A 7874-nucleotide genomic window follows, 5' to 3' on the forward strand; every position below is an offset into this window, starting at 1 on the left:
TTGTATGCAATCTTACAGTGAAGAAAAAGATGATTCTGTGACTCCTCTCCTCCACCACACAAAGCACAATCATTATGAAGAGACATATGTTTTCGTTGTAGCGTATCTATAGTGTTCAACTTGCCGTGAACCAAACACCACATAAGAAAACATATCTTTGGAGGGATTTCCTGCTACCAGATGAAATGAGTAGGAAAGTGAGGCACGCCATTTTCTGCCACTAATTGAGAGTACAATGATTTGACAGTAAACACACCAGAGGGATGCAGTTTCCACCTCCTTGTGTCTGTCAAACCGTCACGAACAGGGGGGATATCACCAATGGTTGCAATGAGCATTCCATATTCTTGAGCCTCTGCATATGAAAGGACCCGCCTGAAATCGAACTGCCAATTTCCTTCACTAGTAATCATGTCAGCAATACAAGCATTTTATTTCTGATTAGCTTGAACAACTTAGGACAAATAGAAGATAGAGGTTGTTGCCCGCACCAGCAGTCATTCCAAAAGGTAATGACAGTTCCAGAATGTATAAATAAATTTGAATGATCATTAATGAAGCCTCCCGACTCAACTATTGCCCTCCAACAAGAGACCCCATAGGATTGACTGAATTTTCCTGGAACCCAAAATGAAAAATCTTTTCCATACTTATCTTCTATAATTCTATACCAAAGCTTACTCTTTTCAACCCCAAATATCCAACACCATTTAGCTAACAAAGCTAAATTCATGATTTTTAGGTTGCACACACCTAGACCACCTCTATTTTTATTAGCACGAACTATATCCCAATTAACTAAATGTGGTAATTTTGCCCGATCTTTATATTCCCAAAGAAAGTTACGCATCTTCTTTTCAAGAATCTTAATGACAGAGCTTGGGGCCTTAAACAGAGAAAAATAGTAGGTCGGAATAGAGGATAAGATCACTTCAAAAGAGATAACTTACCTCCTATCGAAAGTGAAATACGCCTCCAAACTGAAAGTCTAGCGTCAAACTTTTCGATGATAGGGTCCCAGATTCTGATGGAGTTAGATTTGGCACCAAGCGGCATTCCCAAGTACATAAAAGGTAGATTTTCTAGTGAACAACCTAATTCTTCAGCCCAAAGAGTTAAGTCTGGAACTACTCCCACGGCAACAAGTCTGGTTTTCAGGGTATTTACCTTTAGCCCAGCTATGTATTCGAAACAATATAATGCTGAAAACAGGTTATGGAGTTCTTCCTTGTTATCCTTTAAGAAGAAAATTGTGTCATCTGCATAATGAAGGTGATTGACCACAATACCAGTAGGATCTACAGAAAAACCACTAATAAGGCCTTGATTAGCAACCCTATCAATATACCTTGAAAAACCTTCCATGACAATGTTGAATAAAAGAGGAGAAACTGGACAGCCTTGTCTCACGCCTCTAGAACTAGTGAAGTAACCGAAAGAAGATCCATTAATAATAACCGAGAAAGAAGAATTTGAATAACAAAACCTCAGCCAATTACACCACTTCCTCCTGAACCCCATTTTCAAAAGTACGAATTCAAGGTACCTACAATTGATTCTATCAAAAGCCTTCTCAAGATCAATTTTGCAAATAATGCTCGGAATTCCAGATCGAAGTCTAGAGACTACCAGTTCATTGGCAATAAGAGTGCCATCAATGATTTGTCTGCCATGAATATAAGCACATTGCATCGGAGAGATCAGCTTATCCATAACAAGCTACAGCCGTGAAGCTAGAACTTTTGCAATAATCTTATACACACTAGAGTGATGAAAGTAGAGTTGTGTTTAGAGTAAATAGTACATGTAGTGCAAAATTCGTTCACAGCACCCATGATATCACCTTTGATAAAGTGCCAACACTTCTGGAAGAAAATAATAGGGAAACCGTCCGGACCAGGTGCTTTGTCTTTTCCCAAGTCTCTAATAGCATGCAAAACCTCCTCCTCAGTAAAATCAGCTTCTAGGATATCAGCTTCGGTGGAGGTAATTGAATCAAAGTCAATCCCTTCCAGATCAGGTCGAATGATCTCTTCTTCGGAGAAAAGAGTTTTGTAATAACCTACTATATGTTTTTGCAACTTGGTTTTATCAAAAACCAACTCATCCCCAATGTAGAGTTGCCTGATTCTGTTATATCTACGCCTGGCAGAAGCATTGCTGATGAAGAAAGAAGTGTTTCTATCACCCTCCTGTAACCACTTTGTATTTGATTTAATCTTCCACGAAGTCTCATCCATCTTACAAATTCTTTCAAAGTCCGCTTTGTATTGTAAAAGTACATTCTGCTCCTCTTCATTTAAGTTATTATCTTCAGCCAAGTCATCAAGAGTTTGAATTCCAGAGAGAATAGATTTCAGTTTAGTATTCGTATATCCAAAAACTTCTTTGTTCCAGACCTTCAACTTTTCTTTAAGTGCTTGTAACTTCAACCAGAGCACTGTGCTAGGAGTACCTGCAAAACAAAAAGAAAGCCACCAATCTTCTAGTAATTGTAGGAAACCATTCTCCAAGAACCACATAACTTCAAACCTAAAAGGACTAGGTCCCCAAGAGGGGTCGGAAATATCTAAAAGGAGAGGTATGTGGTCTGAGGTGGGTCTGGTTTTTGCTAATTGGGTAACAAAAGGATAGTGTTGTTCAAAGGATGGTGAAATAAGGAATCTATCCAATCTGCAAATAACCGGATTTGCTTGTCCTTTGGACCAAGTGTATCTAGCTCCCTTGAGAGGTAAGTCAATAAGATCATGTTCATCAATGAACTTATTGAACTTCTTCATACTTCTTGTAATCTTCTTACAATTCTTTTTTCAGCACACTTGGTAATTGTATTAAAATCACCCCCAATACACCAAGGTAGGTTTGGCCAATATCTGCAAATAGTGTCGAGCTCAGTCCAAAATTCAGCTCTGTCAACTGAGTTATTTGGCCCATACACGTTTGTAAGAACCCACTGAAAATTGTCGAATTTATTTGTGCATAGAATAGAAAGTGTATACTCAGCAACAAGTGAATCACACACTTCAACCAAATCTCTATACCAGAGAATTAACATACCTCCCGAGCTGCCGAAAGATAATTGCATTGTCCATCCCACATTCTTATAACCACATATTTGTTGGATATCCCATGCTGTGCAATGTATCATTTTTGTTTCTTGGAGAATAATGATAGGAGCTTTAATCATTTGTATCATCTTATGAACCACTGTTCTTCTATTACCTGAATTTAAACCTCTAACGTTCCATGTTAGGATTTTGAGACTCATTGAGAACAAAATTTACCATTAGAATGGACAGACCTTCTTGGCATGGAAGCAGGAGAAGCAATAACCTCGACTGAAATACCAAGACGCTTTAGCTCATTCCGAAATTTGAGAGGGATTACTGGCTGGGACTCAATGACAGAGTCTGGATTAGTAGAGAAAACGTCATATGATGTGTCGAGTGATGTCAATTGTGGCTCAAATCCAGGTGGGTAATCAGCTATGCCATTGTCAGAGGTAATAGAGAATTTTGTATCCTCTCCATTCAAGAAAGTATTCTCTAAACCCATGAGATGCAGGGAAGTAGATTTTGCTTCAAACACCGGAATAATCTCCTCACCTGCAGCATAGATTGTATTCTGCACTGCATAGTCTTTTCGAACTCGTTTTTTTTGTTAGCAGAATAGGAATGGGTTTTAGTACAGGGCCTGTTGTCGCAACCTTAGAAACAAGAAATTTTCTCACGTGATTTGGCATAGATTGAAAACTAATACCAATTTTAATTCCAAGGTTGAAGAGGCGGTTAACTTATGTCAGTAACCAGTTGGGTATGGTAATCTGATGTAGCTTTTCCATATTTTTGGGTTGGTGTAGGGTAAAACAAGGCTTGGGGTGTTGAATTGGGTGTTCATTGGGATGTCTATGAACTAGAGATGGAATAAAATATGAAGGTTGGATTGAAGATGGATTTGGGAATGATAACAGGTGTTGTACGAGAGGTTTGAAAGGCGACATTAGCAGATTAACATCATCTACACAGGTTTTTTTGGCTACAGGTTTGAAACAAGTTTCAGGAATTGAAATCCTGAATGCTGCAGGCTTATTCATCTCATCAACTTCCATGTCAGTAGCCACGTCCAATGTTTCTGCCAACTCAGATTCCACCTCAGCTAAGATAACTGGCTCTGCAACAATAATTTTTGAGAACTGAGAAGTAAGTTCGCTACACTTAACCTGCTGCCAGATTTTCTTCATGGGCTTGGTTTTGGATCTGTTTCTTTTCTTTTTACGATAGCGTCTTTTCTGCGTAGGTTTACACATATCTTCCGTAATTGAAGCAGTGGCATTCAAAACAAAATCCTTATTCACGGGATCCTTATAAACAGAATTTGTGATATTCGGAATATTGGCAGTTAATGCATTACGGGGTACCATCACACAAGGAACAGCTGTACCATAGTTGTTGTGGATGAATTTTCTCTTTTTGGCTCTGGCACTTTCCAACAAATCTTGTGTAACTGATATTCCGTTAGATATTGTTTCCGTATTCACAGGAGGAGTAATAAGGAAACTTTCTCTAGCCGATGATGATTTCCCAGTAACATGGATGTGTGCAGTGATCATCCATTTTCCAGAAAATAGTTTTATCACTCTAGGTATGGAATTTATTCCATTAACATTCCTCACTTTCATGCGCATAGCCCGTAAGTTGGTGAGTTTTAGGGTTGCAGGATCAATCATAAGCAGCTCCCACAAATTATACCTATTGAATGAATGAGTTTTAAGGACCAAAACTGAAAAGGAATGCCCAGTATTTCGATGTTGAATTCATAGTGATGCTTAACTGTAGATTCCCAGATATTTTGATGCCATCGAAACACAGAATATGTGATGTCACGAGCGATGAATTTGAATTCCATATTTTCCTCTGAAAAGTCATCATCCACATAAAAAATTTCTTGTGTAGAGTTTATTGGAAACAATTCAAAAGCCTTTTGAATCTGCAACTCTGTACACAACAATCTACCTAAGTACTGCCATGACTTGACTTTTCCAGATGAAGAAATGATGAATGCAGTATTCCATCCTCCTAAATTTGTTGGATCATGATCAATGTGAATAAACTGGCCATATTTTGAGTTCCTAGTTTTGATAGCACATGGTGCAGCATGTCTATCACAACTAAATGGAGAATTAATGGGATGCTGGGTTACAGATTGGACGGCCTTATTTTGGGTGAACAGGGGTTGTGCATAAGATGTATTAGGTTTCGTGAAAGACTCTGTTCTGGTTTGAGGGGTAGGTAGGTTCATCATATGAGGTTTAGGTCTGGATAATGAAGCAGAGAAAGTTGTAATGGATTACAAAGCAGTAGCTAAATTGAACCACCCTTCGAATCGAATTCCAGCTGGAACATAAAAGGAGACTGGGTAAGCTTTGGGATTTGGTCTAAAAAGGGTTATAAGAAGATAATATCCTTTTTCATTATAACGTTTGGTTGGAGAGAACCATTGTTGATTATCCTCATGCTTCCAAATCGTCTTTCCTAGATCCCCATTTTTGGCAGCTTCAAAAAATAATCTTTGTAAATCAGCAGCAAGACGAAGAGAAAAAATTTCATTCAGTTTTCCATTTGAATGAAATTCTGTGAGAGTAATGGTGGAGTTGGGTATGGTAGAACTACAGGCTAACCTAAAAAACTTCAAATCGATGGTAATGAATCTATGTTCAGAAGTCATTATTGGGAAGAAATAAGGTAGGGATTCTAATGGTTCTAAAGGATCTAATCACTAACAGGATCAAGGTTACTAAGTTCTGGAGAGAATTGTTTTTGGAGAGAGAAAGGCATTTTGCAACAACGATACAACAACGATTAATAGTTTTGTTTCATTGAAGGCTTTTCTTTAGGTAATTCATCAGTGACAGAATTTGCCTCTCTATATATTCGCTTGAGTCTCACTTGATCAAAGGGATCCTTGATTTCATCCCCAATTCCAGTATTGATATTAATGCAAGTTACGTCTTTTTCTGAAAAAAAAATTAAAATAAAATATATTGGACCAAAAATTTAAACTCATTCCGAGTCTAACTGTATCATTTTTTCGGTATATACAAGAGACTATACTATGTGTATGAACCACTGGTCGAAGATTATCATCCTTAAATCCTTTCTTGTTTACTACCTTGCAAGTATTCAAATCCAAATCGGAAAGTAACATTTTTTGGTTCTGTCTAACTAGCAATTGTCCATCCTTCCACTACAGGAAAATATAGCTATTGGTACACCATATATTGCCACACATTCAATATAGGTGTTGCAAAAGCAAATTTCTAGCCACGGTACTTTTTAACTGCAGCTAAAAAGATATAATTTAGTGCTATAAAATGAAACTTTTGCCACATAACTGTGACAACAATATAAAAAGAGTGTGGCAAAAAAATATAATCTCTTGGGGCAGCAATAAAATTGGTGTTGCAGAATAGATATATAGAAAGCAGTTTAATTGAATATTAGATCTTCCACATTTCATATGGAAGAATGATTCAAAAATGTCTGAATTACATTTAGTTAGTAAAATGTCTGAGTGCTAGAAAAAAAAATAGCGCAAGTAATATTAATCAGCTGAAGCATAAACAGCCGGAATATCCGAATTAGATTTAGTACTTCGTCTGGCCTCTAGAGATCCGCAAAAATGTTGTAAGTTTTGGAGTCAGCTAGGATTAGCCTCACGGCTGAAACCCATGCAGCAACAGATATGACACTAAAAAATGCGATATTGAGCCAATGCCAGGATTTTTGTGGCATTGAAAGCTTATGCTTCTTCGCCATTAGATACATATGATTAGCGAGGATAAATGTGAGCGGCAATGTGCTGAAGGCCCCTGTTAAACTCATGAAATCTCCGAGGGAAGGTAGAAGAGCTGACACTATGGTGTTTATAGTTAGGTAACCCCCTCGTACAAGAACTCTGAATGAGATATGGGTTAGAGAAAATGCACCTCCTTTAGTTGGACCGAACTTTGTATCCAAGTATTCGTACATTGGACTCTCAAATATAGGTAAAGCAATCACGGACTGCAGAAAGGATGAAATGTTGGCAACTGCTTTCACCCATACTGGACCTGAGACATTGTTAAGGAGGTATGCTGATGTTTCGTTTCCGTATGCCCAGTATCCCATTAAAGGAATGGCGTACATAGGTACAAGTCCGATTGTGAACTGAAAGACAAGAGCTTTCACCATGTTGCCAACTACGGGCTGTTTCACTGTTGCCTGTAACTCTGGAAGCATTCCTGTATTGAATGAGAAAAAGAGATTTGCAAATCCACCGATACAGGAGAAAATCTTGGTTGCTATTGAACCCGGAATGTTGTAGTCTCTAGGTGAAGCCTTCTTCTCGTCGTTAAGCGCTTATATAAATGCTATGACGATGTATATGATATTTAAGAAATTTGAAAATCCTAGCCAAATCTTCAGAGCTGATAGATGTGGTACACGAAAGGAGAACAAAGCGCAAACAAACCCAGCTATAACAATGAAGTAAGGGAGCTTCATTAGATGATCATCCCAGAAAAGAACGTACATAGCCTTGAGAGATTGACCATCTAGAATGATATAACCAATGTTAATCATGAATAGATTTAAGTACTGGAATGCCCATGTAAGAGCATACGCATTCTTTCCATAGATATAACCAGCAAGATCTCTGCATCTGATATGTCTCTTTCCACCAAGCTCATGAATTTTAGCAAGAAGAACATTGACATACAACGACAAAGCTGCTGCTAAAACCAAACCAACTGAACCTCCAACCCAACCTAAAGGAACCATAACCGTGCCGGAATATCCCAATACATACGCACTGTTTATACCAGTGGTAAGTATAAA

The 7874-nt window shown here is 38.1% G+C and overlaps 1 pseudogene; it reads right to left on the bottom strand.

Annotated features, from left to right (window-relative positions):
• Positions 1-6662: 6662 nt before the first annotated feature.
• LOC113320655 lies at positions 6663-7874 on the bottom strand (annotated as a pseudogene).

Source organism: Papaver somniferum, chromosome 11 (genome assembly GCF_003573695.1).
Source record: "Papaver somniferum cultivar HN1 chromosome 11, ASM357369v1, whole genome shotgun sequence".
NCBI lineage: Eukaryota > Viridiplantae > Streptophyta > Magnoliopsida > Ranunculales > Papaveraceae > Papaver > Papaver somniferum.